Source organism: Heteronotia binoei, chromosome 6 (genome assembly GCF_032191835.1).
Source record: "Heteronotia binoei isolate CCM8104 ecotype False Entrance Well chromosome 6, APGP_CSIRO_Hbin_v1, whole genome shotgun sequence".
NCBI lineage: Eukaryota > Metazoa > Chordata > Lepidosauria > Squamata > Gekkonidae > Heteronotia > Heteronotia binoei.
This window is the reverse complement of record NC_083228.1, coordinates 135,797,930-135,819,971: the sequence shown is the minus strand read 5'-3', so window position 1 is coordinate 135,819,971 and position 22,042 is coordinate 135,797,930. Positions and strand designations below refer to the sequence as shown.

The following is a 22,042-nucleotide window of genomic DNA, read 5'->3' as shown; positions in this document are numbered from 1 at the left end:
AGGTTGTTTTTTGAGGTAGAGGCACCAAATTTGCAGCATGTCATCCAATACCTATCCTCAAAACACTCGCCAAGTTTTAAAAGGATTGGGCCAGGGGATCCATTTCTATGAGCCCCAAAAGAAGGTGCTCCTATCTTTATTATTTCCAATGGAGAGAAGGCATTTAAAAGGTGTGCGGTCCCTTTAAATGTGATGGCCAGAACTCCCGTTGGAGTTCAATGATGCTTGTCACAACCTTGCTCCTGGCTCCACCCCCAAAGTCTCCTGGCTCCACCCCAAAGTCCCCAGGCATTTCGTGAATTGGACTTGGCAACCCTAGGTGAGTGGAGGGGGATGGTGGTCGGCGATCCTGGCTCAGGGCTGTGTTCTGTCGATCTCTTGGGGTTTTTTGTTCTTTAGGGCTCTCCAGTTGACTCTTTCCTAGCCCGAGAAACTTATCCCGGGAGTCAGATGTCCACCTTGCCCGCCCGCTTCCATTTTCTCAGCGAGGTTGGTCGAGATAAGGTTGCCAACCTCTGGGAAGGGGCTGGGGACCTCTTGGTATTACAACCGATCTCCAGACGATAGAGATCAGGTCACCTGGAGAAAATGACTGCCTCGGAAAATGGACTCTATGCCATTATACCCCGTTGAAGCCCCTCCATTCCCCAAACGCCTCCCTCATCAGCCTCCACCCCACCCCAAATATCGAGGTAATTTCCCAATTCGGAGTTGGTAACCCTATAATTTGCACCCAGGCTTTCTGCTCGCTTCCCATAGGGTACAAAGTTTGAGTCCAGTGGCTGGCACCTTTAAAACCAGCGTTAATTCTGGGAATAAGCCTTCACGCGCATGCACACTTCTTCGGATAGTACAGGGGTGGCCAAACCGCGGCTCAGGGGCCACATGTGGCTCTTTCCACCCATATTGTGTGGCTCTTGAAGCCCCCAGAGCCCCGTTGCCAGCTTGGAGAATGCACTTCAAGTTAGCCCTTCCTTCCTTCCGATGTTCATGTCTTGTGGCTCTCAAGCGTCTGATGTTTATTTATCATCTCTTAAGTTAAGCAAGTCTAGCCACTCCTGAGGTAGTATATATATGCCTTATGGGCAGGACTTGAATTTAGCAGGAGCTCACAGGAGCACAGCTCCCGAACCTCCAGCCGGGGTCTTCATGCAGTGGGGAGTTGCACACAGATCCTGGGGCGTACGCAAATGAGATTTACTACTAAGCTCCTGCACCTTTTTTCCCACAAAACAACCCCTGCTTATGGGTATAATTTCCCAGTCTGATAGTATCTGTAGACAGCTTATAAGCAGAATTAAACTTTGCTGGTCTTAAAGGCGCCGCTGGACTCAAACTTTGTACTGTAGCTTCAGACCAACACGGCTGCCCGCCTGGATCTGTTCTCTCTCCCAATTTATCCACGCAACTGCCCCATGAGGTCGGTTAGGCTGAGAGCGTGTCACCCAGCAACTTTCCATGGCACAAGTGGGAATTTGAACCTGCAGCTCTGAGAATACTGGCCTGGTACTCTTAACCACGACACACCCCCTCTGTGGTTTCTGGTGTTATGAAGCATGTGGTCCATATGTGTGTTGTGACAAATTTTTGCAGCCTGGTGCAGAGTTTGTTCTTTGGGAGCACGGATTGGAAACTTGGAAGCAGGGTTGGGAGCAGAATTGGGGGGATCCTCCACGTGCGCCCACACATGGAATCGCTTGGGAGCTCAACAGCCTCCAGCGTTCATGCTGTTGCAAAGAGCTGTCACGTGAGGGCGCTGTTGTCCCATTTCCCAGTGTTTGCTGCCTTCTCAATCCCTCTTCTCTAGTTTTTGGGGAAGTATTTTGCTTGAGTTTTATTCCACCTACGGTTGCCAACTCCAGGTTGGAAAATCCCTGGAGGTTTGGCAGTGGAAGATGTTTACGGCTTAAAAAGAGAAAGTCTCAAACATGAAATGGATGGACTCAGTCAAGGACCCTCAGTTGGCAAGGCCCGAGCAAGAATGCCGAATCGCAACTGATAATGAAGCTCAAAACAATCCATCCTCCTGGACTGAATTGAGATCTAGGTTTCTTGTCTCATTCCCAATGCTGATTTCTCCACGCCTGCTACACTTCTGTTTATCACACCTAATTCAATCACAACTGCTGTTGTCATTCACTTGATTCTCTTGCTAATGCCATTTGGCATCTGAAATCTCTGCACTCTCCAAGGTATAAGGACAGATGGACTCACATCCTAGCTGTGTCTGAAGAAGTAAGCAGTGGCTCACAAGAGCTCGTCCCCTGCCACAAATTTTGTTAGCCTTTATCAACGAAGGGGCTGCTGGACTCTTGCTCTTTTCTACTGAGTCAGGCTGCTAAAGATAGGACCTTTTATTTATTTAATAGATTTATATTCCACCCTTTCCCATAACGGGCTCAGAGCAGATTACAGACATAATAAATAGCCGTTAAAACCCAACAATAAAAGAATAATAAAACAATCGAAACAAGCACAAGATAAAATACGGCATGGGCACATTTTGCAGATTAAAACATAGATGCCAGCCCAAAATCTAATAGCCAGGATGATAGATTAAAAGGTCATCGTAGGGGAGGACAAATAGATGGTATAAACTAGGGGTGGCCGAACTGTGGCTCTTTCACATGTATTGTGTGGCTCTTGAAGCCCCCCTCGGCCAGCTCAGAGAGGACATTTGTCTCTTTAAATCATTTCTCCAAGCCAGCCAACAGCTTGCAGAATGCCTTTCAAGTTAAAGTTGCTTTCTTTCCATCCATCCCTCTCCCATCTTCCTTCCCTCCCTCCAACATCCGACATTCATGTCTTGTGGCTCTCAAACATCTGATGTTTCTTCTGTGTGGCTCTTGTGTTAAGCAAGTTTGGCCACCCCTGGTGTAAGCAGTGAGGTAAGGACGCCTGCTTGCCTCAACCAGAAGCTTGGCAGAATAGCTCCGTCTTGCAGGCCCTATGGAATGGTAGCCAAGCCAGTTTTGGAGGCCGTTGATTCACAGCTTTGTCACAAGTTGGAAGCAGCTTGCCGGCGCTTCATGCACTTGACTGGCAGGATCGTCGAGTTCACGTTAGAGAAGGTGATAAGCCTGAAGTCATCCACTCAGTTTCTTTTCAAGGGCGCCCTGCTCTGTAGTCTCCGTGCAGCACTGTCTTTTCCTCCAACCCCAAACAACAAAAGGTTTACAGATGTGCCCCCGTCCCCAAACCAGTTTCAATGCACGGAGGCATCACCATGGAAGGCCAAAAAGACAAAATCAGTGGATCCTTGATCAAGTCAAGCCTGACCTCTCCCTAGAAACATAGAACTGGAAGGGACCTTCAAGGGCCATTTAGACTAAGGTCCTGGTGCTAAAGAGCCCCGTGGCACAGAGTGGTAAAGCTGCAGTACTGCAGTTGGAGCCCTCTGCTCACAACCTGAGTTCGATCCCGGCGGAAGCTGGGTTTTCAGGTAGCCGGCTCCAGGTTGACTCAGCCTTCCATCCTTCCAAGGTCGGTAAATGAGTCCCCAGCTTGCTGGGGGGAAAGTGGAGATGACTGGGGAAGGCAATGGCAAACCACCCCCTAAAAAGTCTGCCGTGCAAACGCTGTGAAAGCAACGTCATCCCAGAGTCGGAAACGACTGGTGCTTGCACAGGGGGACTACCGGTACCTTTACCTTTTACCTGATGCTAAGAATGCTTACTGTCAATCAAGGCTTTTTTTGTAGCAGGAACTCCTTTGCCTATTAGGCCACACACCCCTGATGTAGCCAATCCTCCAAGAGTGTACTGAGTGGAAGCTCCCAGAATCACTCTCTCTTGAAAAAGAAGTAGATAAGAGGGGAGCACAGAATTGGGAAGTCTGGCTCTCTCCACCTCCGTTACCCATATTTATTTATTTATTTATTCCAGGATTTATATCCCGCCCTTCCCACGAGTGGCTCAGGGCGGCTTACAACAAACAATAAAACAATAAAATCGGAACAAAATAATTACATTTTAAAATCAAGCATTTAAAAACCTAAAAACCTTTAAAAAAATTGGCATTAAAACTATACAGTAATCACAGAGATCTAGAAAGCTACATTTATCCAGTCAGGCGTAGGCTAACCGGAAGAGGGTCGTCTTACAGGCCCTGCGGAACTGAGTAAGATCCCGCAGGGCCCTCACCTCTTCCGGTAGCTGGTTCCACCACATAGGGGCCATTGTAGAAAAGGCCCTGTCTCTAGTTGTCTTGAGACGCACTTCCTTGGGCCCGGGGATGTTGAGAAGATTTTGAGTCCCAGACCTCAGTACTCTCTGGGGAACGTGTGGGGAGAGATGGCCCCTCAGGTAGGCAGGTCCCAGGCCATATAGGGCTTTAAAGGTAATGACCAGCACCTTGTACCGGACCCGGTATGTTATTGGGAGCCAGTGCAGAGCCCGAAGGCCCGGCCGAATGTGCCCCCATCTTGGGAGCCCAGTAACAGCTGGGCCGCGGCATTCTGCACCAGCTGCAATTTCCGGGTCCGGCACAGGGGCAGCCCCATGTAGAGGGCATTGCAGTAATCCAACCTCGAGGTGACCGTAGCATGGATCACTGTTGCTAGGTCGTCGGGGTCCAGGAAGGGGGCCAACTGCCTTGCCCATCTAAGATGAAAAAACGCAGACTTGGCAGTGGTCGCTATCTGAGCCTCCATCTTTAGGGACGGCTCCAGTAGCACCCCCAGGCTTCTGACCCTGTCCGCTGGCCTCAACGGTACACCGCCAAAAGCTGGCAGGGGGATTTCCCCCCCCCCCGGACCCCGACGGCCCAAACAAAGGATATGAGCCATTTCTGAGTTGGTGCCTGTTTGAAGTTAGTTGAGACTTATATGTCCTTGGATGAAATACTGTGAGATTACTTCAGTGTTATATGGAAGAGGTTGTTGATACCGATTAACTGTGAAGCTGTATGAACTGTGGTTCGTGGATTATTTGGTTTGAAGGGAAGTAGAGCAGAGCTTTCCATTGCTCGAAGATTTGTCGAAGCCGGAGCTACAAGTCGACTCCCTGCACTTTGGTGCTCGACAGTCTTCCATGAATGCACTCTTTGAGAGTTTGGTCTATGTATTTGTGTATTCTCACCTGTTATCGTATTATTGTATTGTAATATAGCCTTAGTAATTGTTGGTCACTAACCACTCGTGGTTGTGCTACCTGAACCACTAACTCCCTTCTTTTCATTACTGAATCAATGTGATCTGGGTCTTTCTTGCCAGACAAACAGTGCAATCCTAACAACGCCTTCCTGGGAGTAAGCCCTCCGGAATGGGCTTAGCAAGATCTCGAGCAGACCTCTTGAAGTTGGTGCTGTGTGCAATGGGATATCATTAGTCCTAAAACTGCTGTGCTGTGACCATCCTGCCACTAGGGGGCAGGAGTGACACACAGTTGTTGATTTGAGGGTCTCTCGGCAGGGGGGAAGAGGCCAACAACCAGGTCTCTCTGGCCATTCTTGATGCGGAGAGTCTCTATCCAGGGACGCCTGTACCGATTTGGCAACTGAGGCTTGCGTCGCCTCAAAGAAGGGAAGAACGTCTGCGGGAGGAAGGGGGAGATTCTAATTCTGCTAATTTTACAGACAAACCTCCATTATTCAAATCCCATTTTGCTCCTTTTTATACCCTTTGCTGGTTGGAAGCTTGGTAAGAATTGCTCAGGTCTTTGCAAAGTTTCTCCGCTACTGAGGGGGTGTTTGGGGGAGTAAGTAGTTGCTGGTTTCGAGGCGCTTAAAGGGGGAAGGGGGGTGTAGGGGAGGGGGGTATAGTGGAAGCTGATGTCCTGCCAGATATTGACAGAGAATAGAATCATAGGGTTGGAAGGGACCTCCCAGGTCATCTAGTTCAACCTCCTGCACAATGCAGAAAATTTACAAATATCTCCCCCCCCCACACACACACACATTGAAACCTGTTCCAGAAGATGGCAAAAAAATAAAAAAAACCCTCCAGGATCCCTGGCCAAACTGGCTTGGAGAAAAATTGCTACCTTGCTCCCATGGTGGCAGAGAGAAACCCTAGGTTTCTGTGATATCCAGCCTCCCAATGAATACAAAGAAAGAACAAATGAACCAAATTTATATATACTCTTGGACACTCTCATACAAACCACTATAAACAATCATACCCTGACAATAGAACACTCAGCAACCCGGACAGAAGGACCAAAATTTAAAGTTCTCCAAATACAACTTAATGCCCGTTCCACGACGTACAGTCCTTCAGTTCTTAAACGTTGCTCCTGAGGAATCCAAAAATTGTTGTATATTCCAATGAAGTATTCTTAACACAGTGCCACAGCGCAGCGACGAGGTATACTTTATTTTTTCCCTCGTTTCACTCAAAGGTTTAGCTAGCTTCAAAAACTGGGTCAGAGCATGGCAAGATTCCTGCTTTCGCACACAATCAAGTGACTAATCCAGGGGTGTCAAACGTGCAATCCGGGAGCCGAATCAGGCTCCCAGAGGGCTCCAATCAAGCCCCTGAGCAACTGGCTGTCATCTGCTTTCATCTCCCTATATCTTGCTTCTTTCTGCACAACAGTTCGTTTTGCCAGGCTTGCTCAATTGCACAGGAGCTACAGAGCAAAACCTCTGTTTTCTCCATTGGCTGAGGCTCCTCCCTTGGGGAGGGAGGGGGGAGAAGCAGAGCTTGTTTTTCCAGGCTCTCTCAATCGCACAGCAAAGCTACTGAGCCAAGCCTCTGTTCTATTAGCTGAGGCTCTCCCCCGAGTCCCCTGGGGAAGGAAGGAAAGAGCCACAGCTTCCTTTGCCCAGTTTCCTTTAAGATCAACGAGTGCTAATGTTTTAAGTTTTTTAAAAATATATATATTTAATTGTGTTGGTCTGTGTCCTTTATAAAGTTTATTATCTTTGCTACCTAATCTTAAATAGGTACATACATGGCCCAACCTGACAGCCCAACCCAACCCAACATGGCCCGACCCAACAAAGTCTCACTTTTGTCAGATCCGGCCCTCATAACAAATGAGTTCGACACCCCTGGTCTTATTCAAAGGTCATGCCCCCAAAGTGGCAAACAGCATTTCTGTGGGCGTATAAGAAAGTGTCAAGCATGCGTTTTCAAGTCAAGTTTGATGCAAAACTACGTTTATTGATAGACCGATACTTTCAGTGTAACAGATTCTTGAGAGTGATGCTAAAGATACATTGGTACAGTACTTTTAAGGCATACTTCAAAAGGATTCCAAAAGGTGGGGGCGAGGGATACGCTCTCACACAATAAATGTCTATATTCTCATGGCGTTATCAGGACTCCGTCCTTGCTTTCCCCAGATGTGTCACACTCCCTAACAGGAATGTATGGGAAGGTACTGATTACCCTTTCTCAAGTTAGTTTCGTTTCTCTCTACTTCTACTTTGCAAGCAATAAAGTAAGAAGGGGGAGGGGGAAAGAATAACAGTTACCGGACCTTGGTCCTCCATGATATTTCACAGGCCAGCTTTATGGAGGACCCTAAAACAACCATTTACCAATGGAATTCTACCATGCTTGACAGAAAGGGCCATGAGAACTGATGTAACCCTTCCTGCCCTCCTTCTCATGATGCAGCTTTCCTTGTGAGATTCTGGACTGGTTGACCATCTGAACTGTTTCCTTGCCTTACCAAGGTAAGCAGCTCCGAGCGCTGGGTCTCGCAGGTGTGCTCTCTCTGTTCTTCTGCAGCTAGAAACCCAGCTCCTGCAAGCTACAAGAATTGCACAAAATGGCGAGCGCCTGCAGGACGTGCGCAATGACGACCTGCGCATTGTTTTGCCTTCCGTGAGCTGGCTTTCGGAATGGCCTTTAGATTATTTTGGTGAGGAAGAAGGTGGGTGGAGAGAAGACGTGAAGCCAGAGCCGTGCTTTCCTCACAACCGTGGGAAAAACCACCCAAAGCTTACCTGGAAAATACAGGCAGCTTACACCGCAGCAGGGCTCCCCCGCTCTTTGGAGCTTGCAGCATTTGCCACGGGGTGGTGGGTGCCGCGACAAAATGGCTGCCGCAGGAGGCGGAGCTGGTCCCAAAATGATTGCCACCTCTTAATTTCAGTCATACAGTGCAGATGCTTCTGCTTCAAGCAACATTTAAAAAAAAAAAAAGAAAGAATCTGCCCAGCCAATCAGAAGCCTTGTTGGGCAAAAGCCCCACCTGGCTCCGCCCATTTCCTAAAAACAGTTTATAGGCACCAGAAAAGATGTTGGTATGCAGGGCTTTTTTTGTAGCGGGGACTACTTTGCATATTAGGCCACACACCCCTGATGTAGCCAATCCTCCTGGAGCTTACAGTAGGCCCTGTACTAAGAGCCCTCTAAGGAATTCTAGCAGGACCCCCTTTGCATATTAGGCCACGCCCCCCTGATGTAGCCAATCCTCCTGGAGCTTCCAGTAGGCCCTGTACAAAGAGCCCTGTAAGGAATTCTAGCAGGACCTCCTTTGCATATTAGGCCACACACCCCTGTTGTAGCCAATCCTCCTGGAGCTTCCAGTAGGCCCTGTACAAAGAGCCCTGTAAGGAATTCTAGCAGGACCTCCTTTGCATATTAGGCCACACACCCCTGATGTAGCCAATCCTTCTGGAGCTTCCAGTAGGTCCTGTACGAAGAGCCCTGTAAGGAATTCTAGCAGGACCTCCTTTGCATATTAGGCCACACACCCCTGCTGTAGCCAATCCTCCTGGAGCTTCCAGTAGGCCCGGTACAAAGAGCCCTGTAAGGAATTCTAGCAGGACCTCCTTTGCATATTAGGCCACACACCCCTGATGTAGCCAATCCTTCTGGAGCTTCCAGTAGGCCCTGTACGAAGAGCCCTGTCAGGAATTCTAGCAGGACCTCCTTTGCATATTAGGCCACACACCCCTGCTGTAGCCAATCCTCCTGGAGCTTCCAGTAGGCCCTGTACGAAGAGCCCTGTCAGGAATTCTAGCAGGACCTCCTTTGCATATTAGGCCACACACCCCTGATGTAGCCAATCCAAGAGCTCACAGTAGACCTTGGAATAAGCCCTGTAAGCTCTTGGAGGATTGGCTATGTCAGGGGAGTGTGGCTAATACCACGGCACCCACAGGACGACTTTGGGGAGAATTAAGGCCTACATGATTGCTTTCAAGGGAAATAGCTCCTGTCTGGTTCCCCTCCCTGCTTTCCCTCCATGTAGAGAAGAGGGGTAATTTTGGATCACTTTCCTTTCCTGTGATGCGTGGAGGATGCCGATTTAGGAGAGACGGGCAGAGAGCAGCAGGATCCTGTCAATCTTTCTGCTGCAGGGGTGCCATTTTGTAAACACGCAGGGACGGGATTCCTTTGGGCTGCCACCAGAGGGCGGTGTGGTGCCCCCTAAAACGTCCTCTTCGGTTTACTTTATTGGTTTAATTTATCGAAAACATTTCTTTGATTCTCCCCCTTTTGAGGGCTGCTCCTGACGGAGGTGCGGCTATATAAGTACAGAATTATTGAGCCAGCCTGCTGGTGAGCCTGTCTTTATAAGAGTTTTCAACATACATCAGGGGCGTCCTCAAGTTTTGAGGGGTCTGTTTTCCCGGCACATCCTTTGGAATACCTATGTTATGATCCTGAGAATAAGGGGCAGGACCTAGGAACTATTTGGGCCATTTATTTACTTCATTTATACCCCCGCTTTTCTCTCCTCTGTTTTATCCGCACAACTACCCTGTGAGGTAGGTTCGGCGGAGAGTGTGTGACCGGCCGAAGGTCACCCAGCGAGGTTAAATGTCATGAGTGGAGATTCAAACCTAGGTCTCCCAGTTCCTTGTCCAGGGATCCTGTGGGAGCCACAGTGTCCGCCAATACCTTTCCTAAAAAAGGTAAGGTAAAGGTAGTCCCCCTGTGCAAGCACCAGTCGTTTCTGACTCTGGGGTGACGTTGCTTTCACAACGTTTTCACAGCAGGCTTTTTATGGGATGCTTTGCCATTCCCTTCCCCAGTCATCTACACTTTCCCCCCAGCAAGCTGGGTACTCACTTTACTGACCTTGGAAGGATGGAAGGCTGAGTCAAACTGGAGCCAGCTACCTGAACCCAACTTCCACCGGGATTGAACTCAGGTCATGAGCAGAGTTTAGGACTGCAGCTTTACCACTCTGCACCATGGGGCTCTTTTCTGTTTTGTGTCCTTTCCTGGTGCCCACCAAATGTTAAGTGAAAAAGATATTAGATTTATAGCCCGCCCTTCACCCAGTTTGGTGTAGTGGTTAAGTGTGCGGACTCTTATCTGGGAGAACCGGGTTTGATTCCCCACTCCTCCGCTTGCAGCTGCTGGAATGGCCTTGGGACAGCCATAGCTATTGCAGGAGTTGTCCTTGAAAGGGCAGCTGCTGTGAGAGCCCTCTCAGCCCCACCCACATCACAGGGTGTCTGTTGGGGGGGGGGAGATAAAGGAGATTGTAAGCCACTCTGATTCAGAGAGAAGGGCGGGGTATAAATCTGCAGTTTTCTTCTTCAGAGTCTCAGGGTGGCTCACAATCTCTTTCTCCTCCCCGCAGCACTCTGTGAGGTAGGTGGGGCTGAGAGAGCTCTGAGAGAACTGTGACTGACTCAAGATCACCCAGCAGCTGCATGTGGAAGAGGAGGGGGGGAATCAAACCTGGTTCTCCCAGATCAGAGTCCGCCACCCTCAACCACTGCACCGGATTGGAAGGGGGGGGCAGATGAGGCCTTTGCTTTTGACTGGCCATTGGTCATTTGCTCAGCTGTGCAAATTTTTGAAACATTGTTTTGGCAGCAGCTGCCACTACAGCATCAGGACCTTCACTGGGTGAATGAAGGTAAACTGTAGCAGCCATTTTGCGACTGGCTCTACCTCCTTTGGCAGCCTCTTGGTGGCTGCGCCCACCACACCATGACAGATTTCCGTAGCTCTCCACAGGCTCAAAAAGATTGGGGATCGCTGACCTAGTTGGACGCTCTAACCACTAACACCAAACTGTCTATTTTGGGGGAAAAGAAGAACTGCCAGGACCTCCGCATTAGAACTGCTTCTTGAGCTAACAGACCCGGCCTCCATACTTTTCCATAGACTCGCAGGTGCTTCGTATTTAAACATTCAGCTCTCTTCGGTGCTGCTCTTCTGGTACTATTACTTAGTAAAAGGCAGGATTCCACTGCTTAGGTACTTCCTCTTTGGGAGAAGGAGAACCCTAACTTTGATTTGCTTTAGACCTTAAAGCACCTTTTTCAGACACAGCTGGAATGTGAGTCCATCTCTCCGGGGTGTTGGAAAGCGGAGTGATTTCAGACGGCGAATGATATTGGTAAACAAATGACAATAGCAGGCATGCTTGGATTCGGTGCGATAGGCAGAAAGGTAGCAGGTGTGGAGAAATTCGCATTGGGAATGAACCAAGAAACCTAGGTCTCGATTCGGTCCAGGAGGATGCATTGCCTTGAGCTTCATTATCAGTTGCAATTCAGCAGTCTCTCTCTGTGTCTTTTGTGTCTTTAAAGGTTTTAGGAGTAGTTTCACACACACTGAATAACCCACTTTCAATCCAATTCCAATGCACTTTAAGGACTATTTGCAAGTGAATTTTGCAGCTTCGCACCGTAAAATACAACTTCGAAGTGCTTGGGAAGGGCATTGGAAGTGATATTGGCGATATTGGATTTATACCCTGCCCTCCACTCTGAATGTGAGTCTCAGAGCAGTCACAATCTCCTTTACCTTCCCCACCCCCCCGCCCCACAACAGACACCCTGTGAGGTGGGTGGAGCTGAGAGAACTCTTACATCAGCTGCCCTTTCAAGGACAACTCCTGCAAGAGCGATGGCTGACCGAAGGCCATTCCAGCAGCTGCAAGTGGAGGAGGGGGGAACCAAACCCGGTTCTCGCAGATAAGAGTCCGCTCATTTAACCACTACACCAGTGTGTGTGTGAAAGCGCCCTCAAGTTTCTAGCTCTTTAACTATTCCAAGAGTTTGAAGCTGCAAACGCAACGCTGGAAACACATGAGGCGTCTAAGGCCGAGAGGCACCCAGGTGCCATTGTTTTTCATCTCTTGTGATTAAACCCCATCTGTTAAGGATTTTTCCAAGGCTGACTCAGGCATTTCTCGTTGGCGTCTACTAGGAAGAATATCCGAGCGCAAAAGCAACTTGTCCGCCAACTCTGATTTGGCATCTGCCATGGAAATGATATGCAGATTGTTAATTGCGTGCGCCTTAAATATGCAAGCTCGCTTGGGCTGTGTCTGGCTCAGGTGTATTTTTATATCTCTCTTAATATGTGTCTCCAAAGGGCTTTCTGTTTCAATATTGACTTCTTTCTTCCCCCATCCTACCCCCACCCGGCGCGCGCATTTGTGTGTGTGTGAAGTGCCGTTTAGACCAGGGGTGGCCAAAATTGTTTAACGTAAGAGCCACATAGAATAAACGTCAGATGTTTGAGAGCGGCAAGACGTGAACATCAGATGGATGGATGGAAGGGAAATTGATAGGGAGGGAGAGGTAGAAAGAAAGCAACTTTAACTTTAAATGCCTTCTCCAGCCTGCCAGCTGGCTTGGCTTGGAGATTTAAGTGACTGAAAGAGACAAATGCCTTCTCCAAGCTGGCTGACAGGGTGGTGGGGGCTTGGAGAGCCACACAATACGTGTGAAAGAGTCACATGTGGCTCCTGAGCTTTTGATCACCCCTGATGTAGACTTATGGCAGCTCTGTGAATTAAGGCCTCCAAAAACGTCCTCTCGTTAACAGCTTTGCTCGGGTCTTGCGAACGGAAGGCCACGGGGCTTCTTTTTATCAGGTGAACCCGTTTCATTGTTGAGTCTTCCTCTTTCCCTGCTGCCTTCCACTTTTCCTAGCATGGTTGTCTTTTCCTTTGTGTCTTGTCTTCTGGAGAGCCAGTTTGGTGTAGTGGTTAAGTGTGCGGACTCTTATCTGGGAGAACCGGGTTTGATTCCCCACTCCTCCACTTGCACCTGCTGGAATGGCCTTGGGTCAGCCATAGCTCTGGCAGAGGTTGTCCTTGAAAGGGCAGCTGCTGTGAGAGCCCTCTCCAGCCCCACCCACCTCACAGGGTGTCTGTTGTGGGGGAGGAAGGGAAAGGAGATTGTGAGCCGCTCTGAGACTCTTCGGAGTGGAGGGCGGGATATAAATCCAATATCTTCATCTACCTCACGGGGTGTCTGTTGTGGGGGAGGAAGGTAAAGGAGATTGTAGGCCACTCTGAGACTCTTCGGAGTGGAGGGCGGGATATAAATCCAATATCTTCATCTACCTCACAGGGTGTCTGTTGTGGGGGAGGAAGGGAAAGGAGATTGTGAGCTGCTCTGAGACTCTCCGGAGTGGAGGGCGGGATATAAATCCAATATCTTCATCTACCTCACAGGGTGTCTGTTGAGGGGGGGAAGGTAAAGGAGATTGTGAGCTGCTCTGAGACTCTTCGGAGTGGAGGGCGGGATATAAATCCAATATCTTCATCTACCTCACAGGGTGTCTGTTGTGGGGGAGGGAGGTAAAAGAGATTGTGAGCCGCTCTGAGACTCTTCGGAGTGGAGGGCGGGATATAAATCCAATATCTTCATCTACCTCACAGGGTGTCTGTTGTGGGGGAGGAAGGTAAAGGAGATTGTGAGCTGCTCTGAGACTCTTCGGAGTGGAGGGCGGGATATAAATCCAATATCTTCATCTACCTCACAGGGTGTCTGTTGAGGGGGGGAAGGTAAAGGAGATTGTGAGCCGCTCTGAGACCCTTCAGAGTGGAGGGTGGGATATAAATCCAATATCTTCATCTACCTCACAGGGTGTCTGTTGTGGGGGAGGAAGATAAAGGAGATTGTAGGCCACTCTGAGACTCTTCGGAGTGGAGGGCGGGATATAAATCCAATATCTTCATCTACCTCACAGGGTGTCTGTTGTGGGGGAGGGAGATAAAGGAGATTGTGAGCCGCTCTGAGACTCTTCGGAGTGGAGGGCGGGATATAAATCCAATATCTTCATCTACCTCACAGGGTGTCTGTTGTGGGGGAGGAAGGTAAAGGAGATTGTGAGCTGCTCTGAGACTCTTTGGAGTGGAGGGCAGGATATAAATCCAATATCTTCATCTACCTCACAGGGTGTCTGTTGTGGGGGAGGAAGGTAAAGGAGATTGTAGGCCACTCTGAGACTCTTCGGAGTGGAGGGCGGGATATAAATCCAATATCATCTACTTAGGGGAGGGACGGTGGCTCAGTGGTAGAGCATCTGCTTGGGAAGCAGAAGGTCCCAGGTTCAATCCCTGGCATCTCCAAAAAAGGGTCCAGGCAAATAGGTGTGAGAAACCTCAGCTTGAGACCCTGGAGAGCCGCTGCCAGTCTGAGAAGACAATACTGACTTTGATGGACCAAGGGTCTGATTCAGTATAAGGCAGCTTCATATGTTCATATGTTCTACTATAGCCTTAGTTGAGTCATTTGAGCTTCTAGGAAGAGTTCAGTCTTGATCTAGCGCCCACTGATTTGGGAGGGGTTTGTGTTTTTTTGGGCAGTCCGTGGCGTCTGCCAGCTTGTAAGTTTCCCTTACCGCCTAACCATAATCTAGGAAAGCCAAGCCCCTGATTCTTGAAAATAGTTTTACGACAGAATGACTGGCCCGTGTTCTCTCCCTTCCCCTGGCCTCCACGCCAGGGGGTGCACAACCCTTGAAATTTGGAGGATTTGCCACTTTGGGCTGCACTTGCATCATGCAAGGCTAACTTTGGTGGAAAGGCAGAAGGGGGGGGCTGTGGTTTGGTTTGGCATTTGTGTGTGCGCAAATCCTGCCCTACTGGGGGCCTGGAGGCTATTCAGAAAGGTGGCTGAATAAAGCCTGCCTCTGCCTCCAGCTCTGGTATTCCAAGGAGGTCTCCCATCCAAGCACTTGCCAGTGTTGATGCTGCTTAGCTTCTGAGCTCTGATAAGATCAGACTTGCCTGGGCTGTGGAGCCCAGGGGCAGTGTCTTTGGTCCATTCCACGCATTATATTGCTATAAACATGAGTTTGCCACCAGTTCTGGCCTGGCTGAGGGGCATCTCTATATGGCTGTCTTCTTTCCTGTGCAGAAAGCTCAGACTTCATCAGGTTGGAGAAGGCATTTATATTGCATTTGGATGCAATACGCATGTGGGGCATCTCTTGTGCGGATGGCTTCTTTGCCTCGAATCGCAGTGTCCTTTTTTAAAAGGTGAAAAACCGAGTTTCTGCTTCTCGGGGTGTGAATTCCTAAGCCGATTCGGGCTGCCGCGCTCTTCCCCCTGGCCGCCATCCCACTTCCCCGAAGGAATCCATCAGGCTGCCCTTTGCGTCTTTACCGAAACGGTGCTGCGCTCGGTATTTCCAAGCCGTCTGGAGCGAACTGGCCGTTGCCTCTCTGTTTGGGGCACGCTGCGGTCCGGATTAGGACCGTTTAATCTCTTTGAGCCCTGCCCTGGATAACCCAGGCTAGCCCAGTCTCCGTCGGATCTCGGGAATGAAGCAAGGTGGGCCCTGGTTAACTCTGGGATGGGAGGCAGTCAAGGACGTCCGGGGTTGCTATGCAGAGGGAAGGGATAGCGAGCCACCTGGGAGTGTGCATTCTTTTTACCTTGGGGGTCACCATAAATCAGCTGTGACCAGTGTTCCCTCTAAGCCAGGGATGTCAAACTCATTTGTTATGAGGGCCAGATCTGACATAAATGAGACCATGTTGGGCCAACCCATGCCGGGCTGGGCCATGTGTGTACCTACTTAAGGTTAGGTAGCAGAGATATACATTTTATAAAGAACACAGACAAACACAAATCTATATGTTTTTTAACAAACTTAAAACACGCTTAAAGTGTTAGCACTCAGATGCCTTCTTTGTATCTCTCCCATGGGATCCAGGGAACTGGGCAAAGGAAGCTCTGGCTCTTTCCTTCCTTCCCCAGAGGACTGGGGGGGGGGGAGCCTCAGCCAATAGAAGGAAGAAAGGCTTGGCTCAGTAGCTCTGCTGTACAACTGAGCAAGCCTTGCAAAGCAAGCTGTTATGCAGAAGGAAGCAAGATATAGGGAGAAGGAAGCAGATGACAGCCAGTTGCTCGGGGGCCTGATTCAGCCCCCAAACTGCATGTTTGACACCCCTGCTCTAAGCTCCAGAGTCTTCTAAGCACAAATTCTACTTTGTAAGCTGCTGGCATTAAAGTTGTGAGCTACTGCATAAATTATTGTGCTCCGGGGCCATTTTTCCTGAGCTTAGACAAAAAGGTGTGAGCTGGAGGCTAAAAATCTGAACATAAAAACATAAGAGAAGCCATATTGGATCAGGCCAATGGCCTATCCAGTCCAACAGTGGCCAAAAATAAAATTATATACACACATACACACACTGTGACTAACAGCCACTGATGGACCTCTGCTCCATATTTTTATCTAACCCCCTCTTGAAGCTGTCTATGCTTGAAGCCGCCGTCACCTCCTGTGGCAGTGAATTCCACATGTTAATCACCCTTTGGGTGAAGTCCTTCTTTTTATCCCTTTCAACCTGACTGCTCAGCAATGTCATCGAATGCCCACGAGTTCTTGTATTGTGAGAAAGGGAGAAAAGTACTTCTTTATCTACTTTCTCCATCCCATGCATTATCTTGTAAACCTCTATCATGTCACCCCGCAGTCGACGTTTCTCCAAGCTAAAGAGCCCCAAGCATTTTAACCTTTCTTCATAAGGGAAAGTGTTCCAACCCTTTAATCATTCTAGTTGCCCTTTTCTGGACTTTTTCCAATGCTATAATATCCTTTTTGAGGTGCGGTGACCAGAATTGCACACAGTATTCCAAATGAGACCGCACCATTGATTTATACAGGGGCATTTGATACTGGCTGATTTGTTTTCAATTCCCTTCCTAATAATTCCCAGCATGGCGTTGGCCTTTTTTTATTGCAATCGCACACTGTCTTGACATTTTCAGTGAGTTATCTACCACGACCCCAACATCTCTCTCTTGGTCAGTCTCTGCCAGTTCACACCCCATCAACTTGTATTTGTAGCTGGGATTCTTGGTCCCAATGTGCATTACTTTGCACTTGGCCACATTGGACCTCATCTGCCACGTTGACGCCCACTCACCCAGCCTCAACAGATCCCTTTGGAGTTCCTCACAATCCTCTGGTTCTCACCACCGTGAACAATTTAGTGTCATCCGCAAACTTGGCCACTTCACTGCTCACTCCCAACTCCAAATCATTTATGAACAAGTTAAAGAGCATGGCACCCCACTGGCACCCCACTGCTTACCGTCCTCCACTGCGAAGACTGCCCATTTATACTCACTCTTTGCTTCCTATTAATTAGCCAGTTTTTGATCCACAAGAGGACCTGTCCTTTTACTCCATGACTCTCAAGCTTTCTAAGGAGCCTTTGATGAGGAACTTTATCAAAAGCTTTCTGGAAGTCAAAGTAAAAAACATCCATTGGGTCCCCTTTGTCCACATGTTTGTTCACCCCCTCAAAGAAATGTAACAGGTTCCCTTCCTAATAATTCCCAACACGGCGTTGGCCAAGATCTTCCCTTACAGAACCCTTGCTGAGTCTTCCTCAATAACCCGTGTTCATCAATGTGCCTACTCATTCTGTCCTTGATAATGGTTTCTACCAACTTTCTCAGTATTGAAGTCAGATTGACTGGCCTGTAATTTCCCAGATCTCCTCTGGAACCCTTTTTAAAGATGGGGGTGACATTTGCTACCTTCCAGTCCTCAGGAACGGAGGCAGATTTCAATGAAAGATTACATATTTTTGTCAGAAGATCCACAAGTTCAACTTTGAGTTCTTTCAGAACTCTCGGATGTATGCTATCCGGACCTGGTGACTTATTAGTTTTTAATTTGTCTATCAGTTGTAGGACCTCCTCTCTTGTCACCTCAATCTGACTCGGGTCTTTCAACACCCCTTCCAAAATTAGTGGTTCTGGAGTGGGCAAACACTTCTCGTCTTCCACAGTGAAGACGGAGGCAAAAAATGCATTCAGCTTCTCAACCATTTCCCTATCCTCCTTCAGTAATCCTTTGACCCCTTGGTCATCCAAGGGCCCCACTGCCTCCCTGGCTGGTTTCCTGCTTCTAATATATTTGAAGAAATTTTTATTGTTGGTCTTTATGTGTTTTGCAATATGCTCCTCATAGTCCCTTTTTGCCTGCCTGATCACAGTTTTGCATTTGATTTGCCACAGCCTGTGTTCCCTTTTATTAATCTCACTTGGACTAGCTTTCCACCGCTTAAAGGAGTCCTTCTTTCCTTTTACAGCTTCCATTACTTTGTTTGTTAACCATGCAGGCCTTTTCTTATACCTGTTTGTGCCTTTCCTAACTTGTGGTATATATTTTATCTGAGCTTCTAGGATTGTAGTTTTAAATAGCCTCCAAGCTTCCCCAAGGGTTTTGACCGTATTTACCTTTCCTTTCAGTTTCCTCTTCACATGCCTCCTCATCTCAGAGAATTTACCCCTTTTAAAGTTAAACGTGGTTGTGGCGGTCTTTTGGGGCAACTCTCTATTTATACAAATTGTGAAATCAATAACGTTATGGTCACTGCTCCCAAACGGTGCGATCGCTTTTATATCTCTCACCAAGCCTTGGGCATTACTTAGGACCAAATCCAAGATCACCCCACCCCTGGTAGGTCACGCTAACTCAGCTTAGAGGGAATGCTGGCTGTGATTTGACAGCAAAAGAGAGAGAGAGAGAGAGAATCTGGCCCTGACTGGAATAGCCCAAGCAAGCTTGATTTTGTCAAATCTCAGAAGCCAAGCAGGGCCGACCCTGGCAAGTATTTGGATGGGAATACCAGGGTCGGGAGGCAGAGGCAGGCAAAATTCCCACAGGGGGTTTGAACAATGGAGCCCAGAAGCAAGTATTTTTTGGGGGGAGGGGAGAAATAAAGACCACAATAAAATGTAGAGGTTCCGGAGCTCCGCTCCTGTGAGCTCCTGCCCAAAAGGAGGCCTACCCCATCCTTTCAGAAGGGGACTCGGTGATTTCCAGCATTGAGTTTGGAGCGCTTTGCGTGGTTCGCCGCTTCCAGCGGGGGACAGCTCTGTCCCTAGAAAGCCTGCCTGGTTATGCAAGCTCAGCGTGCAGCTCCATCCCCCCACCACCCCTCCCGCCTCTCTGATGCTAGCAAGTTCTCTTGTTCCTGCCTCAGCTGCTTCTTTGGACCTTTCCCTCCACCCATAACTCACAAAATTAACAGACTCCGGGTTGCAGCAGCCAGGAGAGAAGAGGAACTCTAAAGCAAGCGTTAATCCTACCTGATACTTTATCTCCCTGATCTTGCGGCTATGGTAGCTTTTAACCTGGTAGTTCCTTAATCTGCTATGGGGGGGGGGGGTGGCGTCCCCCAGCAGGTTGGGATTAACTGGCTCTAATCGCCTGATCCTGTTAGAGGGATCCGTCTGCCTGATATGTGATTAACGGCAGCCATATTCCTGCTTTGCTGGGAAACGGGAGAGAAGCCGGGATTTCCACGAATCTATTCAGGCCACCGCAAGAGGGGGAGAGGCCATGGCTCAGTGGCGGAGCTTCTGGTTGGCACGCGGAAGGTCCCAGGTTCAGTCCTCGGCATCTCCAGTGAAAAGGACCAGGCAGGAGGTGGTGTGAAAGACCCCTGCCTGAGACTCTGGAGAGCTGCTGCCAGTCTGAGTAGACAGTTTGGTATTGACCAGGGGTGGCCAAACTCGTTCAATACAAGAGCCACATAAAATAAACGTCACATGCTTGAGAGCCACAAGACACGAGTGTCAGATGCTTGAGAGCAGGAAGGCAGGCAAGCAAATAGATGGAGAGAGGGAGAGGTGGAAAGGAAACAACTTTACCTTTAAATGCGTTCTCCAAGCTGCCAGCTGGCTCGGCTTGGAGAAGCGTTTTAAAGAGGGAGATGCCTTTTCCAAGTCAGCCGACGGGGTGATGGGGGCTTCGAGAGGCGCACCAGGTGTGTGAACGAGCTGCATGTGGCCCCCGAGCCGCAGTTTGGCCAAGCCTGGTATTGACAGTATTTGATGGCAACAGCAATAGCATAAGATCATTGGCAAGAAGTGCTTCCTTGACACACGGACTTCGGTGGACCAAAGGTCTGATTCAGCATACAGCAACTTAATGGGGTCATGCGTGGGGAAAGGTACGAAAATGGGAGTGGCTCGGATTTGGGGGACGGGGGGTGACTTGTCTCCTGTTGGGGACAGGGATGATGGGGCCTACTGAAGTTTCTGAATCATTTTCGAGAACTCGTGGACGCTCGATGAAATTGCGGAGCAGTCGGGTAAGAACGGATAAAAGGGAGTCCTTCTTCACCCAAAGGGTGATTGACACGTGGAATTCACTGCCACAGGAGGTGGCGGCGGCTGCAAGCATAGACGGCTTCAAGAGGGGGTTGGATCCACATCTGGAGCAGAGATCCATCAGTGGCTATTAGCCACAGTGTATTGTTGGAACTCTATCTGGGGCAGTGATGCTCTGTATTCTTGGTGTGGGGGGCAGAGTGGGAGGGCTTCTAGTGTCCTGGCCCCACCGATGGACCTCCTGATGGCACCTGTGGGGGTTTTTTGCCACTGTGTGACACAGAGTGTTGGACTTGATGGGCCATTGCCCTGATGGAATGTGGCTCCTGTTATGTTCTTAGAGGCAGCCCTGCATGAATTGTATTGCAGTAACTTGGATGCTATCGGAACATGAGTCACTGTAGCCAGATCATGCTTTTTGAAGAATCAGTAGGCAGTGTACCTGCCAAAGCTGGCAAAGAGGAGACCTCAAACCTCCAAGCATAGGCAGCAATCTGAGTCGTGAACCTGCTCCTTCAGGGAGAGCACAGCCGCCTCCAGGACAGGCTGACTCTGCGGTCCCCAATCAGTTCTCCGTTGACCAGCAGCACCTCAGTCTTGTCTGGATTGAGCTTCAGTTTATCGGCCCTTTATAGGCATTCAGGACTTCCCCAGACCCACCGGGCTTAGCTATTATTTATATATTTATTATATTATATTTGTATCCCACCCTCCCCTGACGGGCTCAGGGTGGCTAACAATTAAAACAACATAAAATTAAATTAATACAGTAAAATCACAATATATGAATAAAACGTCTCAAACGTATACAATTTTAATCCCTAGATGGCGTTATTTTTTAATTCTTGATTAGTGCTGTTGACTGCGATGTTATTGGATGTTGTTGAGCGCCTTGCATTTCTGTTTGGGTTGGGTTAAGACGTTAACGCTGTGGGGCGGTGAAGTACTGTTCGCCTCCCACTAGATGTTAAAAGCCTGTTTAAACAGTTCTGTCTTGGAGGCCCTGTGGAATTGTGGCAAGTCCCGCAGGGCCCTGATAATAATAATAATAATTTTTATTTGTATCCCGCCCTCCCCGCAAGCAGGCTCAGGGTGGCTCACAACACGTAAATGCAGTGTACAATAAATCTCTTCTCTCTCTCTCTCTTCTCTATAACAATAATTTCAGTTATAAATTTCAGTTATAAATTCATACAATTTCAGTTATAAATTCATCCTTAAAATCATTAAAATCCTTAAAATCATTAAAAATTACATTAAGATTAAGATTATGGTGCTATAGTTAAGATATTCCATAAAATCCAGGGACTAAAACATAAAACATATCCAGCAGGACTTTCTTGGCTCGGTATTAAGTAAAGGCTATTTTAAAGAGGTGGGTCTTGCAGGCCCTGCGGAATTGGTCTAAACATCGCAGGGCCCGTACCTCCTCCGGGAGTTGGTTCCACAGTAGGGGAGCCGCTATGAAGAAGGCCCGATCCCGGGTGGACTTCAATCTGGCCTCCCTTGGCCCAGAGATATTCAGCTGGTTCTTTCCAGCTGACCTCAGCGCTCTCTGGGGTTCATACAGGGATGTTTTCAGGGAGAGCATTCCAGAGGATAGGGGCCGCCACTGAAAAGGCTCTTGCCCTGGTGGTGGACAACCGAGCAACCTTTGGCCCGGGGATCGTTAAGATGTTTTGTGAGCTTGATTGTAGTGCTCTGTGAGGCTCAAGTGGGGAAAGGCGGTCCCGGAGAAATAGAGCTTGGTGTTATCTAGGCCATGATCCCTTGCTCCTTATCCCCGGACGAC

At 48.8% G+C, this 22,042-nt stretch overlaps 1 protein-coding gene across 1 annotated transcript in view; it reads left to right on the top strand.

The window, feature by feature from the left end:
- The window catches only part of EEF1AKMT4 (EEF1A lysine methyltransferase 4), a 42,396-nt gene that overhangs the window by 458 nt on the left and 19,896 nt on the right, over positions 1 to 22,042 (top strand). The gene's annotated exons all lie outside the window — the stretch shown is intronic.